General features: G+C 42.1%; 1 long non-coding RNA gene across 1 annotated transcript in view; it reads left to right on the forward strand.

Moving 5' to 3' along the window:
• Nucleotides 1–18,466, forward strand: part of LOC126509689 (uncharacterized) — a 101,980-nt gene that overhangs the window by 39,094 nt on the left and 44,420 nt on the right. The window contains exons 6-9 of the long non-coding RNA XR_007594229.1: nucleotides 2,032–2,216; nucleotides 12,595–12,686; nucleotides 13,053–13,171; nucleotides 13,290–13,323. This is a non-coding gene — a long non-coding RNA (uncharacterized lncRNA). The remainder of the gene's footprint in view (nucleotides 1–2,031; nucleotides 2,217–12,594; nucleotides 12,687–13,052; nucleotides 13,172–13,289; nucleotides 13,324–18,466) is intronic.

Below are 18,466 nucleotides of genomic sequence, written 5' to 3' on the forward strand. Positions count from 1 at the left end.
GCTGCTTTCTCTTTATCTTTATTCTCCGCATTAAGCCTTTGCCTCCCTGCTCGAATCTTGCTCCCTAGTGCAATGCTGTCATAATGCGGGGAAGGCGATTGGAACGATGATATTAAAGAACAATTAGCATTTAACTGGATGTGAACGCAAGCATGAAACAATGTCCCCAGGGTGGAAGCCAGTGGGGAAACTTTCCTGAAGAAGAGAGAAGTCCTGAGGCAGAACAGATTTCAGGCTGCAAGTCTACACAGCACCACTGAGGCCTATGCTAGCCGAGGGACTTGTTCAGCACCTGGGAGAGCTCCTGCGCTGTCTGGCTGGGGGGCGGTTTAAAAGCAGGAGCAGGCTTAAGACAATCCTTTCAGGTTCCACAGGCTTCTTCCTGTCCCCCCATGTTTGTGTGATCTAACTCCCTGTGCCCTCCCTCTTCTGGGGGTCTCTCAAGCCATCTGCCCTTGGAGGTTTACCCTAAAGGAGACTGAGATGAGAAGAATTTTTTTTGCAGATTCATTATGAGAATGGTTTTAAAACAAACAATAAAAGGCAACTTTAAATTCTAATAAGTCATTGATTTGATTTAGTTATAAATCTGTGTGTGTGTGCACGTGCGCGTGACCTCACACTCTCCATTGTCAGCTTAATCTCCTATGCCTAGTCTGTAGCATTTTGGGCAGAGTTAAGACTTCTGATTGGTGTGTTCTGTCGAAAGTTTGTGCTCTCCCAATCAGCTTCTGCCCATTTTCACGTCTGGTTTAGCAGAGCCTTGTAGTAAGCATACACACAAATTTTCCTTCACGCCCTTCATTGTTGACTGGATGCTGACTCTTCTGCTCCTCTTTCATGTTCTCTGCTGTCTCTCAACTTTCACTTGCAGCAGGAAAGCAGATGCTCACTGCTGAGCCTGTTGCCAGGTGTGCTGCATCCGATAGGGAGATACTGGGAATGGTGGGAGACAGCTTCATTTTATTTTTTTAAAAAGCTTTTATCTCAGGAGGGCAAATCTCGAGAAGAAAAATGATAAAAAGAAGAGTGTATTTAAAAGATGATGTGAGGCCATGCATGAGAGGGCCTTCAGGTACTGTATCATGAATACTCACCAACTGTAGCATCAAGCAGCATTTGCTACCTGGAGGGATTTTGTCTTCAGGCATCTAGATGATAAGCGTTGCTATCAAAGTTCATCTGTATTTCTAAGTTCATCCATTTTGATGTGACAGTTTCTCCACCTAATTGTAAAACAAGGCTTAACTGGATTTGTGACTATCCAAGTTTATCAGCTATTTGCATTGCTTTTGATAGGCCTTGTCACTGGATGGTAAAATGTTACAGCTATGAAATTTGATACACATATTAATATACATGAAAACCCAGTCATTTTACAAAGCTAAACATTTACAATTTATCTTCATACAGAAAGAAATTTCATGATGCTACTCACTTAATGAGATTTACATATATTATTTTTAAACCGTGAGGGAATCTGGCCAAGAACAGTCCCTGCAACAATAGAGTTCTCAGCCTTTATGAATATAAATTTTTAAACGAGCAACTTGATAGGGCTTGAAAAACAAGCAAGAGCTTTGCTTTGCTTCATTATTGATTTTCAAAAGCTCCTCTTCTGAGATGTAAGTCAGAGAAAATAAATTGTTTCTCACATCGGGATATTTTTGACAAATATATCTATCCAAATAACAATCAACCATCATAAAAATATATGGCATTTTCATGACCTCTGAAATTTCTTCATGACCCTTTATGTCATCCCCTGTTCTCAGCCCTACAAAATAATTTGAGTTTTCAAGTTATCAAGGCATACTTTACATACAGGATAAGGCATCCATTTTTAGCATGCAGTTTGCTCTACTGTAGCCACTAATATTCCCTGTAATATGTAACATGTAAAGTGTAATATGCTCTCTGTAATGTTTTACTTTTGACTTGTCATTTATAATTCATCTTTTAAAACCTCGCAAATCATGTGGTTATATAAATAAGCATTTTTAGAAAATTTTCTTTGTTTTCTATGTATAGATAGTTCCATGCTTTTTGACCAGAAACTATGAGATAAAATATTTGTGATATCATGGGAAACCAGCACAAACCTAGCTGCTGAATTAGACTAAAGATACCATTAACTGATGCTATACACTGCCCATTGTGAAGACCCTGAAATACTGATGCTGTAAGCCACCCATCGCGAAGACTCTGAAATACTGGTACTAATATTGTTTTTAGCTGGTTGCATGTATATAATTATCTTAAAAGAGGTTGAATATCAATATTAATAAACAAATGCACAAATATGTACACACAGTTGACTTAATGTGTGGTATATATAGTTGCTGTGTGCCATTCAGGAACTTACACTAATGGCATTACCCAGACAAAGCTCATTTGAAGCTATCAGCATATTTCATGAGCTATTGATTTCTAAATGTCTTCCCAGTTTGGCAAAAAAATCAGATTTTTTTTGAGGTCAGTGCCAGTAATCCTTTTAATCAGGCAAGACGGATAATGGTTGACACATAGAACAGCACCATTGTTCAGTGATTCTCTCTGAACTGAAGTGTTTTTCCCTGGTGTGGGGAGTGAGACTCTGGAGATTCAAGAAACTGACAGAATTACAAGGTTTAGGAAGTTCATGAAGCTTACAAGACTTACAAAGTTCAGGAGGTTGCAAAGTTGTCAAGCCAATTTCCCAAGGTGGTATCCAGAGTAAACAGTTGCTAAGGAGAGGAGGAGACCCTGGTGGAGCTGCCTGCAAGTCCTGCAGGGAATTGTTGAAATGTGGGATTTCTAAACTATCACCTACACTGGGTGGGCTTTTCTGTAATTGAGTCATCCATGTTTTCACAAGAAACTTCTCACTTAGACTCCCAAGAAATTCATTAGCTCACCAAGCTAGACTGGGGTGGAATCGTGTCTTGGTGTGTTCTACAATGCCTCATCTGGGGTGAGTAGATGTTTTCTTCATGTTTTCCTGTGAAAAGCCACAGAAGAGTTTGCCCAAATATAAAGTAAACAGGATGGCTTTCCCCAGTTTGCATGTTGATTACCATGTGAATGCCGGTGTGTTCTACCAGTTTGCATATTGGCTACCATGTGAATGCTGGAAACACTCATTATAACTTTGAGATGTAGAACTCCAGAGCAAGTTTTTATGTAATGCTTCACTTACAATTTAGAAAAATATCAGTAAAAATTACAATCGTACAGTCTGTAGGTTTCATATAATAATCTATTGCAATTTTCCTCCTCTTCTATTTTCTTCTCCTCCTTTTCTTTCCTCCTTCTCCTCTTCCTCCATATTCTTCTTTGCCATAGATAGAGTCTCAGTTTGTAACATAGGCTGGGCCTCAAACTCAATGGCAATCCTCCTGCCTCAATCCACAAAGTTCTAGTATTTCAGGCATGGGCCACTATGCCTAGCATCTCTCTCAGTTCTTTTAAACAAACTTTTTGTGTCCTAAGGTGTTATGAGGATGAAGAAAGGCTTCTCTCAGTTTTTTCTCTGAATGGTCAGCACCAGGTCAGGGGAGATGAAATATGAAGTTAAGATAGGAATACAGAGCATTAACCTCTTAAAGAGAGAACTCTACCCAGAGTGTCATGGCAGCAGATGGAAAACATACGGAATTTCTGCTGGAAGGATCAGAGAAATAGCTTTCCAAAGGTAAGGATATTTTTGCTAATGGAAAGCCAGCTGGTTAGCTAGGCAGAGGAGGTCATCTGCTGGGTAGTTCTTCTAATCCCCAGTATCAAAGTTAGATTGTAATTTTTCAATGGAAACAGTTTATATGACAGAGAGATCCAAAATCTTAATATACAATTCAGTTCCTCCCTGTAGAAATTTAAATAGTACACGAGCCATTGTTCTGAGCATATTTTTGTACTATAAGCAAACAGTGATCGAAATAGAAAAAATCCAAACCAATTTTTTTTTGTATTTATTTTTTGGCATACACAGCCTTTGTCTCTCTGTCCCTGGGCCCTGTCCTTACACAAGTGCTCCCTGCATTGATCATGGATGCCAAAGGGAAACAGAACCCAAGAATAGAATTCCAAAGAAGGAGATTGGCAGAGTCCCTGGCCATATGCTCAAGACAGACATGTGCTATCATGCTTTGTCTGTGGGAGGCTCGCTTTCCTTCCTTCTTTGTTGGTCAGTTATTAATTCCTAGTACAGACTGACTTGTAATCAATGACGGCTTTCACAAGGCAAACAGGGTTTATAATTAATTGATTTTATTATATCTGATTCCCAATATAAAGTATAAAATTTTTCTTTATTGGAGAAATGCTTAGGGATTGGTGTGACTGCAACATAAGACACCTCTGGGGGTGTGTTTAGGCTTTTATGTGTCATGCTAAGGAATTTGGGTTTTATTATGAAAGGGAGATCAATTGATGAGTTTCAAAGAAGATTAAGGGACTATGCAATATAAATGTAGAAAAGTCCCTTGGCAGCAGAGTGAATATTGATTGATGTGCTGGGAAATGGAGAGGGAGCCCACTGAAGAGGCCATTATGATAATGAAAGCTGAAAGAAAGGCGCTAGGAATGTAAAGGACGGGCTGATAAAAGAACAGAGAATGAGTCGATTCAGTTATAAAGTGTGTGTGTGTGTGTGTGTGTGTGTGTGTGTGTGTGTGTGGTGAATATATGCATGCAGGGTGTCCAAATTAAGGTCTATCTTTTCTGAGTAAGATGGGAGAATGGGAAGCAGGCACACATTTTTGAAGGGAAGTAGTGGAAATGAGATGGTCCACATTTGCATCCCCCTTTGGACAGGGTTTTGTGTCCCAAACTGGCCACAGACTTCCCATGTAGCCAAAGGTTACTTTGAACTTCTGGTTTCTCTTGCCTCCATTTCCACAGTACTAGGATTACAGGTATGTACCAGTGCACCTGGTTTATGTGATTCTGGGAATTGAATCTAGGGGTTCACACATGCCACACAAATATCTACTGAGCCATATATCATCAGCAATTTGTCCACATTTTCATTATTTGACCATGTAGAATATATGAAATTAAATATTTTCATTAGAACCTAGAAGGCATTGAATCATTATGTTCTGATGCTCAGCACCTTTCACACACAGCTAAATGTTCTAACCAAGGGATCTTTTTTCTTGATTTTGGTTCATGAGGATTCCCAATATTAGGGATGCTGGGAATCAGAACAGAGGCACAGACTCTTCAGCAGTACATCTTCAGTTTTCTTCCTGGGACTCAGATGTCCTTTGTACTGGATGCTTTTCTTAGCATGTCAGAATAAATACCCAATGGAAGCAACTTGAGAAGATAGGCTTATTATGGCTCACAGTTCAGAAAGAAGAGTCCATCACGACAGGGAAGGCATGGCATTGGGGCTTGCTTGTGTCTGTGTGATGGAGATGTGAGGTAATTGGTCACGTCATGTAAGAGTGAAGAAGATAGACAAACCCAGAAGTAGGTCTGGGTTATAGCCCTCAAGGATCCATCTCTTGGAACCTACAATAACCTCCCAAGATAAGGTTTTAATCTGGGTAACAAGTTTTAAAGGCATGAGCCTAAGGGGGATATCTCATATTCAACCAAAAACACCCTCTGTTTCATTTCACGTCCTCAGTCATTAGTTATCTTCATTTTCTGTCTCTTATGTTTTATTGAAGTGTCTCATGTGCCTTGACATATAGAAGAATTCCCCCTAGTCTGTCTAGATGATTCTCCCGTCTTCTCTTCTCTTCATCCTGGTGTCAGCACAGGAAGGTGATTTTAATGAGGACAATAATGAGTTTCTGTGCTCTCTGGTCCTCAGTTGGGTTTGGACAATGGATGGCATCAACAGGATTTTAGGAGGTGGAAGGAAGATGAAGTGCTGTGTGGTTCGTTTTGAGTGTGTTTTGTTAACACATGGATGGGCAATGGTTGCATTTTCTGTGTGGAGGATTATAGCCGCATCCAAACCTAACAAGTACTGCTGGTTCTTAGGCCTGATTGAGGAATGCATTCATTCCATACTGTGGCTGTCCCCAGAGTGCATCATGGTTCCTTGTTTAAATTTCCTTTTGGAAGTGTCTCTATGTTAATATCCCCTTCATGTGTGTTTTGGGTGGTTCTGAGGGACTTGGCTGATGCAGTTTCCCATACCATTTCTTCCTTGTGCAAGGACGTATTCATTGGGAGAAAAGAAAGTTAATTGGATAACCACATTGGAGAGAAATAGACAAGGCAGAAATTTCTGGGGGAAAAATTTATTTTTGCCATTTTTTCATGATGTCACTGTGTGTTCTAACTCTCAGAATTCTCTTTACTATAGTCATCACATTGGTTGAACAGCAATGACATTGGATAGAAGGGACAGCTTCTGTGCTATCTACCAATCCCAGGATTCTTAAGTCCCATGGTAGGAGCCAGTACAGCTCATATGTGCTTAAAAGAAAACTGTCCCATCACTGACAGAGACTAAGACAACTGTTGCATTAAACCACGTGCATCCAACCAAGAGTCTTCTAGCCTCCTTGTAAGGAAGCCCTAGAGATCCATGCTCCCTCCTTGCTAACATCCACAGCCATGCAGTATCTGGCTCCAGTCCACTGTGTCTGTTTCATTATTCCATTTGCATCTATTTCCGTCAGCTCTCTAAGAAGGCCCCAGATATCCAGGTCAGTCTTCCTCGTCCGCTCTCTAAACCCCACAGAGGACCATATGCTCGCACTGGGTTCTCTTCTCCCCTCCTGCTCTGGTCCCTGCAATTCTACATTTCCCTCTGGCCTTCTGGCTCTGTTAGAGGCAAAGCCTCCCACGTCTTCAATTTATTATCTGGAGGCTTTACTTTTCCTCAGTCTGAGGGAAGCCTTGTTCTGTCAACCTTCCTGTGTCCAGCTATGTCAAATGCTGGTCACTCGCCCCCTCCCCTTCATCACTGAACCTTCATGTGGAGAATTTTACTGCTGTTTCCACACAACCCTCCATCTCCAACGTTTAATCTTGAATCTTGCATCATCATTTATTCCCCACTTTCTCTTAATCACGGTCACATGACCCTCCAGGCATTTCCTCTTACTTTCCTCCAGTTTTACTTTTATTTCCTTCCTGTTACATCCAATATGCTCATGGCTCTTGCCAATTTTAATATGAACATAAACCATCTAAGAAAACTGGATCCAATTAATTTTCAGTGATTGCTTCTAGCATCTTACAAGGTTTTGTTTGTATCCAGACTTTGTGAAGGCTACTGAACGCGTAAAGCTTCCGTAACATCAACGTTTTGTTCTTTGAGTTCTCCATGGCCACTCACCTAGCCTTTGGCTCCTCCATCCTACTGCTATGAAATCAGAACCTTTGGACATGGACCTTCCTTTGGACATCCTCATCACATTTAATGGCTTTCTTCTCTCAGCGTCCAATGATGATCTATTTCAGAACTGCTGGGGGAAAACCTGACAGCGAACACTGACTGGTCTCGCGTTACTGTGACCAAACATCCACAAGCGCAGTCTTTGTGGCCAAGCCCATCTCTGATCCTTCTAGGCATTCACTTCAGGACTTGCACCCTCCCCCCTTTAACCTCTTCAGCGCGAAAGCAGAAGCGGTAGCAAGAACTTCAGTAACACTCTCACCGCACATCTCCCCACATCTAAGCCCTCACTCGGTTTCACAGCCTGTATCTACAGAAGAGCTACGTTCCACCTGTCTTCTCCGCGTTTCGCCTTACGCTTTACTGGGTTCCTCCCGCCGACATGCAGACACAATGGTATTTCTCTCGTGCAAAGTCAAGTCTTTGCCTCGTTCTCTCGGTGGTTAGCATGCCTCGTCATGAATTCCCTTTGCTGTGGAACGCCTCGGAAGAGCCGTCTCACTGTGTCCTAGTAAGTTTTTCCTCCCTCGGCAATGTTCAGATGGGCAGGTGTAGACTCAGAGAAGAAATTCTTTAGCCCAGCTTTTCTGCAGGGCTGTGGTAAAAGGAGAGGTGGAGGAAGGTTGTCAAGACAAGATGAGACTAGACACTGTTCTGCTCGGTCATGGAATTAAGATGCTGATAAGCACAATGCAGATGTCAAAGCAGAGGGACTGTTGACAGGGGCTGATGCCCGGTGTCTTTGGTTTCTCTTCTCTCTGTGTGTCTTCAGCATTCCCCGCAAAGACTGATTCCTGTCAAGGTGCCGTTATTTCCACGGTACTCACGTTAGTGATCCATTCCTGGTCCTCATCCTGTTTATCTCTCAGGGAGTTCGATGAAGCTGACCACAGGGACTCCAGTGACCCAGTTTCTTCATGATCTGTCATTGCACTGGGCTGTGGGGTTCCTCAAACCTGTGTGGTAGTTCCTCAGTCTCCCCTGCTTCCCGTCATGGAATCCATCATGCTGAAGTGCTCTGTGACTGAACTCTTTGTTTCTTAGTTCTCCTCTCCCTGTTCATTCAGCACGAAGTAGCACCGTCCTTTACACAGGATGGACACGAGGCAGAGATTAATTAACTTGCCTGACAAACAGCTAATAAATATTAAGGTTGGATTGACTCCAGGTGATCTGACATTCTTCTCTTTATCCACTACCCTCTCCTTTCAGATTTGTTTTTAATTATGTTAATATGCATCACAATTAATATAAAATATTATTTATATTACATGTCCACAAGCATAATGCCTTAAGTGTTTTAACCATATCAGCCAGTATCTTACACGAGGAGAAGCCATTTATAGGGGTCACATGGCAGGCAGAGGATGACACTGGAGCTTTGGGCACGAAACTTGAACTCCAGTAGTACTATTCTTTAGGTTAGAACAGCTGTTTCGGGTTCCCGAAGTCTGCAGGAAATACAGCACCAATCTAAGAGGTTAAAATGTGAGTCATTTTCCTTGAAAAACGTGAAGGCTCAATTATCACACTGTTCTACGTTATTTTGAGGAAGGAAGTACCCAGTACACGATCCTGAGCATGCTCTCTCTAGCTTTCCTGTTCTGAAGTGAGTACGCTGTTTTTATGTTTGTGCCTTTGCTTGTAAAATCAAGGGGTGATATCCAGGTAAGGTTGGGAGTACTAAGAGGACCAATGTCTTCAAGTAGGCGGGGCCGCAAGCGGCCACAGAAGGGGCTGCGGAGGGGCTGTTCCCTTCTTCTTCAAGGGAGGTGACGGGCGGCATCCTTTCTGATGCAGGTGAGAGGAGGAGGTTTCTGAGCTCGTTTTAACGAGCTCCTAACACGGAAGCAGAAATGATCACAAAAGAAGAAGGGCTCTCAAGGTTGCCTTTCACTTCCTCTGCTCATGATGTGGCGAAGAGCTGCGAGTTCAGTGTAAGACTGCACTCCGCTTCCTGGAAAATCTCTGCCGGTTAAGAGACTGAAGGAGTCCGTGAATCCAAAGTTCTAGGGGGCAGGAAATGGGGTTGGTGGGCGGCATCTGCCCCGTTTTCTGTGAAAGGTTCTGTAAATGCCATTCCATTGCATTCTAGTCTGTTTTCAGCATCTCTCCCTTTCTGCCCCCTCCTTTTTTCTCCTTCCTCTTTCTTTCCTTGCTCTCCTGCCTTTGTTTCCCTATTTTCCCTTCCTTTTCTTTCTTCTTCTTCTTTTTTTTTTAAATCAGCATGTATTCATCGAATGCCTACTTTGGGCAATGCACTGATCAGTTGCTGGAAATATGCATGCCCTGATGGACAAACAAGACCTACTCTCCCAACAGTCAGGGAATCATTTGAATGAGTTTACAAACGAGTAAACAGTAAGTGGCAAAATAGGTCACAGACACGGTGGAGAAAAATCAGAGTGGTGTAACGGAGGTTCAGAAGGCTGTGTATGATAGGGTGGGCCTATGCAGTCTCCACATGAAGGCGAGGTCTGAGTACAAAGCTGAATGAAGACAGGAAGTGAGCCATGCCACTGTCTGGTGTAGGCAACCTGAAGTTAGAGCAAGTGCAGACCTGGTGTCATGAACTTGCTTGGAAAGGAAGAAGGGCAGAGTTGCTGCTCACAGGCCAGGGCAGAAAGAAGGCCTTGGAAGCAGGTTGGACAGTTGCTAAATGCCCAGGCACATAAGGTTTTTATTCCAGGAGCTGCAAACCGAGTGCAGCCATATGACTCACATTTTCCAAGGGCCCCCTGGTGGCCTCATGGAGAAGGACACCCAATGAGGAATGCTAGGACCACCTGAGTGTCCAAGCTCCAGATTTGTTTGTTCATTCATATATATATTTATTTGTACCCAAAACTTCCACTGGAGAACACGAAGGGATTATGGATTATTACAGGTAAGGGAAGAAGAAGATGGGGTGAAACCATCCAGAGAGTCTTCTAAAACCAGCCATCCCATCCCAAATGCGTGCTCACTGACAAAGAGAATGAACCTGTCTGAGTAATAAAACTTCATTGATTAAAAAAATTTTGTAAAGGCACAGGAAAAGAGGGCAACATAAAGTCAGTGGGCTCAAGGCCTCACAACTGAGGAACCAGTGCATGGGTATTTGGTTGGGTGGAAGGAGCTGTGGTGCTCGGGAGGGAGTTTCCATCTGGTCTTCAGATGGTTTGCTTGTAGTTTTGCTTTATCTGTACTTCTTGAGAGCCAGCTGTTCCCAAGTGTGTGTGTGCGTGCATGTGTGTGTGTGTGTGTGTGTGTGTGTGTGTACATGTGTGTGCTGTCAGAAAGCAAGACTGGAAGTTGGCAAGGGATATTTGTCTCTGGGAATCTAGGACCACAGGTCTAGTAAAGGAACATCACTAAAATTCTCTTCAGATTATATGTCAGAGTGCAACTCTATGTATTCCACTTGAAAATGAACAGGTAACATGTGTGTGTCAACTGAGAGTGGAATCTCAAATAATTCAAAATATTATTTTTAACAGGAATCTTGAAGTTTGCTTGCAAATTCTTGCATTAAATTGAAAACCACTATATTTTTCTTTCTCCTTTTTTTGATAAGACTATGCTAAGTCAATGTGTCAAGATACATATTTGTGCCTTATTTTGATCTAGCCATAATTTTGGTTTCAGTTGGAATGCTGTTATGATTTGAGACACTGTATTATTAAAATGACCAGTTGCATTTACTGCACATGTTAGATATGCAAGCTGATTTTCATCATCAATTAATTTTGGCTTTGGCACATTAATAATTTGACAGGTCACAAGCCAAGACATATTTTCATCATTTGGTCTTGATTTAGCCATCTTCATGTGTAGATAATCTGGTCATATTAAACTTCAGCACTTTAAGGAATTTCCAGAGCTGGCAACCACTTAATCCCGTGGTCCTTAGGAAATTCAGCCTTGATGACAATATTCGTGATGACATCTGTCTTTATTGCGTCTGTGCATGCATTTTCTTAATGGACTATGCAATAATTCATTACGTGGGAGTTTGGGGAGGCAGATGCACCATCTTCTGTTAATTTTGCAAGTCTCTTTTATTTAGCATCGTTGGGACACCATCTGTAGCTACACCAGACGTGTTGACACTGGACAGAAAACACCCACCTTCATACATTTCTTACTGTGTCGTGTAAATCTTTGATTTAATTATATATTTTAACGTGACTAAAAAAAAAAGCCATTTCTTCAGCGATGTTAGATGTGTCACTAGTACCGCTAATATAAATGTCAATCGGGCCACACTTGTAGCATCTGTGCCGGCATCCATCACCGAGGCACGGCACAGTGTCTAAAATTAGCAGCTCCCTCTCTCCAGATTGATTTGATTGATCTTCCAGTTTCTTCACTTTGTCTGGCTACAGCCTGGTGAGGAAAACAGATTTAAAAAACATCCTCCCCTGCCTTTGGTAGGGCATATTATATCTGTGACATTTTCCATAATTTTCTGAACAAACTCTGTCAGTAAACAGCTTTGATTTGGGGGGATATTAAAGACATAGCTGTGAACTGGATTTTACAATAGAATCCGTCATTTTAAAAAGGAGGTTTCATTGTTGTGGTGAAGGCACACTTTTTAAAGTTTTGCTCTTTTGTTCTCTGACATAATATTTGCTAGGCACTGAATTTGTCAGCATGTTTACTTGTGACAAACATGCATATAGTGCCTTTTCAAATGATAGCCTTTGCACGCGTGCACATGTTCTTGACACATTAAGCAGAGTAACTTATGATTTCCCCTGACAAAAAAATATGTCACCTGTCCACTTTTTGTTATACATACTCTTGTTTCATTTGGTAGTTTCTCTTGTTTTTTTTTTTTTTTTTTTTGAGTTTTTTTTTTTTTTTTTTTTTATGAGTTTTTTTTTTTTTAGAAGCAATGTTGGGGTTAAGAAAATAACAAAAGACAAGAGACTATTTTACTTTTTTATGCAAATTAATTGATAGGAAAATAAAAAACCAAGTTTGGACCCTTCCACCTCTCAACTGCTGGTGCAGGATGAAGTAAGAAGTAGACCGTGAAGCATGGGGGACAGTGGGGAGGTTATGTCAGAGGTATGAAGTACCCCTAACAATCAAATAAGAATGCAAACCGTTCCTGGGTTAAAAGTAACATTTAGCACCTCTTGTTTACATTGGCAGGCTGAAATGTTGTCGATAACTATGGCTTTTACTTTCTAAATCACAATAGCATACATTCTTGCTGGTACCAATTTGATTTTCCTCTTTGCCTCCTTTCTGCCAAGATTCTCAGTGTTCAGTGTTCTGTGAAGACATCAGAGTTCCTGCACGTGTTGTGACAATGAAAACATCTAATAGCATCTTTGGATCAAGTCATGTGAGTGAGATTTCAATTCATATTTCATCGTGGAGTGTTCATGCTCCTGGCTGCATTTCCCAGGGAGGGACTGCTGCTCTCACAGTGATTAATCAGAGACTGACTCACCCTGTAATTGGAAATACAGTGTGCCTGGGAGCAGTCACACAGCCTCAGACTTCTTTGTTTATTCAAAGTCTTTCATCATTTGAAAAATCTGCTTGTTTCGATGGGAGCAAGGCAGGTGTTTGCTGCTGCGGTTCTAGGGTGAGAGGGCCTGGCTAAATCCTACAAGGTCACATCAGTTGTTACTGGCTTATCCTACAAGGTCACACCAGACGTTACCGGCTTAGTCACATTAAGAACTCACTGTCTTTGTTTCAACAGACTAGTGCCCTTCAAGTCACCTAGTTACGGTGACAAATGGAACAGCTAGGGACAACGTGTTGAGAAGTGACCTGGGAGTCCTTGATGCAGAGATCATGAAGACAAAAGGCGGTTCTTAGGTGGGCATAAAACAGTCTATGCCACGATGGGAAGACAAATGAAATGAATTGAATCTTTGCTTGTTTTGTTATTGTTATGGGCTGTGCCATTTCTCTGAAGCCCGTCTTTGCTTTACAGGTGTCAAGCGATTCCACATTGACTCTTGTCACGGGTAGGAGCCACCGGAGGAAGGCTTGATGGTCTAATGATCAGGGAGATGGTTCCATAATGCACAGTCAGAGGCAAAAGGAAGAGCAATGCAGCATTCTCGTTCTGTTCTTCTTAGAATCTTAGGAAATGCGCTCTTCCACAGGAAGAGAAGGGCCTTCAGGCAACCATCAAAAAAACAAACAAGCAAGCAAACAAACAAAAAACTAGTCTATTCTTTTACTTATCTTTCTGGTTGGCAGCAACAAAACGAGTCTGTATATTAGGCTCATGAATTGAAGAAGTAACCTGAAGAACAGTTAGAGGAGAAGGTGGGGCAAATCTAGAGAAGGGATGTATTGCTCTTGGGTCTGATGCAGACAGTGTAAATAAAGGGACAGGCCTCACTGTCTCACCCCAGGTGCTGTCCTACGCAGGAGTTGTCTGATGTAAACAAAGGCAGGCAGTGTGGAGACAGCCTCATTGCAGAATGGACTCGGGCGAGGTTCTGAGTCCTGACAGAGCAGGGCTTCTGGGCAAACTGTAAGAACGGTGCCTGGGGAATAGTTCTCGCCTCTCTACATCAAGAGGATGAACAGGATGAACAAGGGAACGAGTGGCTGCAGAGTGGGCACGAAGAGATGTACAGGTCACAAGGAGGCATCGTCTGTCTGCCCCTCCACCCCAGAGGAAAAAGACGTCAGAGGATTCGGGAACAACAGCTTCGTTTCCTGAAATTTTTCCTGCACGTTTTGACAATTAGTAACTCAATATTTTCAATGACATCAGAGAACTGTCTGGGGGTAGTGATCTCCTTTGTTTTGCCATGGCCTTTTGTATCATCCACACAACTGTGCCTCTTCTATGGCCCTGGTCTGTGTGTATACATGTGTCTGACCCCTTGAAGGGGGAGTTTCTCTGGAGGCAAGGGTATCATTAGGCTTTCCAGTGTGGTTTCTCACTGGTCCCGCACAATGTGTTGGTACTCCTATGGAAGGAATTGTCCAGCAGAGAAAGAGCATGAATTTAGGAAGCAAGAAACTCTGCCCTAGGTCAAATTCCAGTGGTATTCTTTAAAGATATGCAACTATATAATGAAGCATGCTTGCTTAGAGATCATACTTCCTGCTGAGCTGTGTCATTCCATGGTGTTTACTTGTGACTGGGGACACGCCCATGTACATGAGTTAGGCACTGAGACACACTTGTGAGCATGCGCACCTTCAGAGCCCAGAGCCCAGAGGTCAGGTGGCTTTCTTAATTGTACCCTGCCTTTTATTTGTTGAAGAGGGGTTTCTTGTTGAGCCTGGGGCTCACCAATGGGCTGGATTGGCTGGGAATGAACTCTGGGAATCCTTCTTCTGCTCCCTCTTCCCTGTGTACTGTCACCAATGCTGGGTTCCGGATGTGTGCCACAACACTTCACTTTTACGTGGGTGCTGGGCATTGAAACATAAGCCCCATGATAGTGGGGCAGGTGCTTTACCGACGTTAGCCATCTCCCCCACCCTAGAGGTATGCCTTTTACTGTGGTCACCCGATGGCTGGTTGGTGGGGCTTCGCTTTTTTGCTTCTGTTTTACAGACAGGAAGAAGGAAATGAACAAAGCCAAGCCACATCAGTGGAATGTGATCTTTCCAAGGAGATTTCAGACCTGGCCAAAACTTTCCGTTTGTAGTTCTTTGGCCAGAATTTGGCTCATGAATATCCTGTCTGAATAGGTGTCTTAGAAATGAGTTTCCTTTCTTTGATCTGGACATATCACTAACACCACAATTTTAGAATGATTATGTTGATAAGGGGTAAGTGGAGAAGGGGTTTTGGGTGCATAAATATCAATAACAAAGCAGCCCCCTATTTCACTATCCCTGGCAGGATTGGCCTTCCGATTCTGCTGTTGTTCACTTAGTACACTAGAAAGATCTAGATGGCAAACAAGTTCCTTCTCTCTAGTTATGGCCAATGTTCCACACAGGTTCTGGATATTAACTCAGCATCCAGGGTGATCCATGTATCGCCCAACCCTGACTGTACAATTGGGAGAACTGCTAGCCCTCCTGAAGGTCCTCATGGAATATCAGTCTGAGCTTGTCATTATTTTCTCTGACAGCCAATATGTGGTCCAGGTCATTTGTTTTCTGCTCTTTTCCTAAGTCAAAGAATGAACAAATCCTTCATATGTGACCATGTTGTCCATATAAGATATATTATCCCTGAGAGCCCGCCCTTGGTATATTTCTCAAATCCACCCACACACTGGACTCCCAGGTGTTCTGGACAGAGACAATGATCAAATTGATACCATGACCATGATGGTAGACTTTAACTTACGTGAACAAGCAGGAGCACTTCATCAACAACTTCATCTCTCCTCCCAGGTCATTCATAAGCTTCTCCCGTAATGTTCCATTTCTCTATGTAAACACTTAGACCATGTGCTCCTCTGATGCTCTTGGGCCCCCTCTTTAAGGAGGTGTGAACCCTCAAGGGCTCCAGCCCAATGCAATCTGGCAGATGGAGGTCACTTACCACCCTCTGTTTGGTAGTCTCTGCTATGTTCCTGTCATGGTAGATACCTGTTCCTCCTTCATGTATGCTGTGGCCCTCTCAGGGGAAAAGGCCTCCCATGTTATTAAGGCCCTTAAATTGGCCACACTGGTTATGGGAGGTGCCATGGGCCATAAAGACTGATAATGGCCCTATTTATATTTCCCAACAACTCAACGAGTTCCTCAGTTCCTGGAGGATAATTCACACCTTTGGCATCCCCTATAACCCATAAATCTCATCCCCTATAACCCATATATCTGGACATTGTGGAGAAAAGCCATAGAACACTCAAGGATATTGTGGCCAAATCTGCTTCACCTAAGGTCAAATGAGACCCCATCTGGCCTTAACTAAGGCCTTATTCCACTTGAATTTTCTTATCTTTGATGAATTGGGCCTCAGTCCTGCTTATAAACACTGGATATACCTACCCTACAACACACCACTGCCTTTAGTAAGATGGAGGGACTCTATCATCCTTCAATGGCAATGGCCAGCCCTGTGTAAGTGAAAGAGGTGAGCTAAATAGAAAGCTACAATCTCTCCTGAACCCTCCTAGTTCACCTGATGGAGTGTATCAGCTATGGAGTCTTACAGACTCATCTAGATATATTGTTTCTCCATGAAATAGTACTCAAAATAAGGAGAATAAATAGCAGGTGGTGGTATTTGTAGACTGAAAACCCAATAAGGAGAGTATTGAGTTTAGAGCCACCTCAGTGTTTTGATGCAGGCAATTCAAATGCAAATATGAACTTGAGTGGGAAGGGAGCATTATTTACAGCTGGATTAGCTAGTGACCAAAAAATAATCAACATTAATTCTGTCTGTATAGGCCAGAAGAGGTGACACCTGCCTCCCTTTGACTTTCTCTTGCCAATTTACAAACAAATCAGCAGCAAGGCAAGAGGCACCTGCACTAGCTTCTGATTGGCTGCTTTCCCAGCCCATGAAAGGAGAAAGAAGGAGAACCCATAGGTGGGTTTATCATTTCATAGATATTTCAGGGCCATTCTACCATAATCAGCCCCAGTGGCCACTTTTTGTTTTTCTCTGTGTGTTTCATCAATGCTAAACACATTGCCACTTCATCCTCTCCTCAGAGAGGTCTTTCTCCCAGGGTTGGTAGCTACAACATTCAGCTACGCAGACTCAGGAAGCAGGGTTTTCCTTGACTGCCTTGCCACCTTTCCTGTGGCCTTTGCTCTAGGGGTTGCACTTTTCTTTTAATCAGGATGCCGGAAAAGTGTGGTGAGAGTGAGTGAAGGCTGCCAGGCAGCCCATGCCTATGCCCCCACCCCTCCATTGCTACATGTGTCCTCAACAGCACATACTTTAGGTGGTCAGGGGATCATATGTTGTTTGTGGAACTGGGAGAACCCCATGAGGAAGCAGAACTCTCATGCATAAACAGAGCATTATGCAATTAACGTTGTTACGGGTTAATTATTACAGTTGTACTCTTGACTAGACATTCTTTTAGCTCAGGACAAAGGCGTCACACATAGGAACTCAACTGCTGTTTGATCAGAAGATGAGAGGGATCTTTTTTCATACTGTTCTTTTGTCATTGCTTTGTAGTTTTTGAAAATGTGCATAATTTCCATGAAGGGCCATACTTCCCAAAGCTGGCTGTGATGGATGCAGAATACAGCTCAATGGTGCTTGTTCCTTTAGTCCTCTTAATGGAAGTTTACCTTGTAAGCTTTGTTTACACTGTGCAAAAGATGTTCACTGGTGACTTGAATTTTAAAAGTCTACTTTTTTAAAACTATAAAAATTTATTGTCATAGCATTAGGATTTTTGTTTATGGTAGTTCAAATGGATTCCTATGGCAACTGAAAGAAAAATATTAAATAAGTTTAGAGAAATCTGATTTTTTTGATTACTCAATGCAAATTACTCTTACACATCTTTGGACATTTCAATTCTTAATAGTCATTTTCCCCTTAGAAACATACACAGCTCATTAATTTGAATGAGATTAATAAGTAATGTGTTATGGCTTAGACTGTATAAAACTTCCTAGTGAGCCATTTAATCAATGAGAGAGTAAATGGGTTGAAAAGAACCTCAAAGGTTATAGACAGAATGTTTTAAAGAGAAATGAGAACGCACTGTTGTGAAATAGAGTTCTCTAGTTCATTTGGTAATTTTTGGAAGCGTAGTTGTGTTCAAACAACTTGATGGCTACAAGGGTTCTTACTTTCTATATTTTATTAACAAATATACATGGAGAAATCTAACTTGTCTCAAGAACTGTACAAATTACATGAGATCTGCAATAAACTAGATGGCTTTCTTCAATGAGCTCAAAGTCTAGTGCTGTCATTGGAAAGAAAGAATTCACGGCAAAAGTATATAGGAATGACAACAAAAGGATTTATACAGGTGGTCATTTCCATCCTCATTTTTGAAACCAGTCACATGACTTTAGCTGCTATTTGTAACTACCTTCTTCTACTCTCTATTCTGCACTTCCTCTACCATTAGCAAGCACCTTAGCTTGATTCTTTATTTAGAGGAGTGACCCATACCTTCCTTAATTCCTGCAATATTTATAATCTTGCCTGGATTGGATTGTTGTACTTTTCATTGATATTAATCATAGGGCACA

This window comes from Alexandromys fortis, unplaced genomic scaffold (assembly GCF_014885135.2).
Source record: "Alexandromys fortis isolate MF-2015 unplaced genomic scaffold, M_Fortis_MF-2015_v1.1 scaffold_87, whole genome shotgun sequence".
Classification (NCBI taxonomy): Eukaryota; Metazoa; Chordata; class Mammalia; order Rodentia; family Cricetidae; genus Alexandromys; species Alexandromys fortis.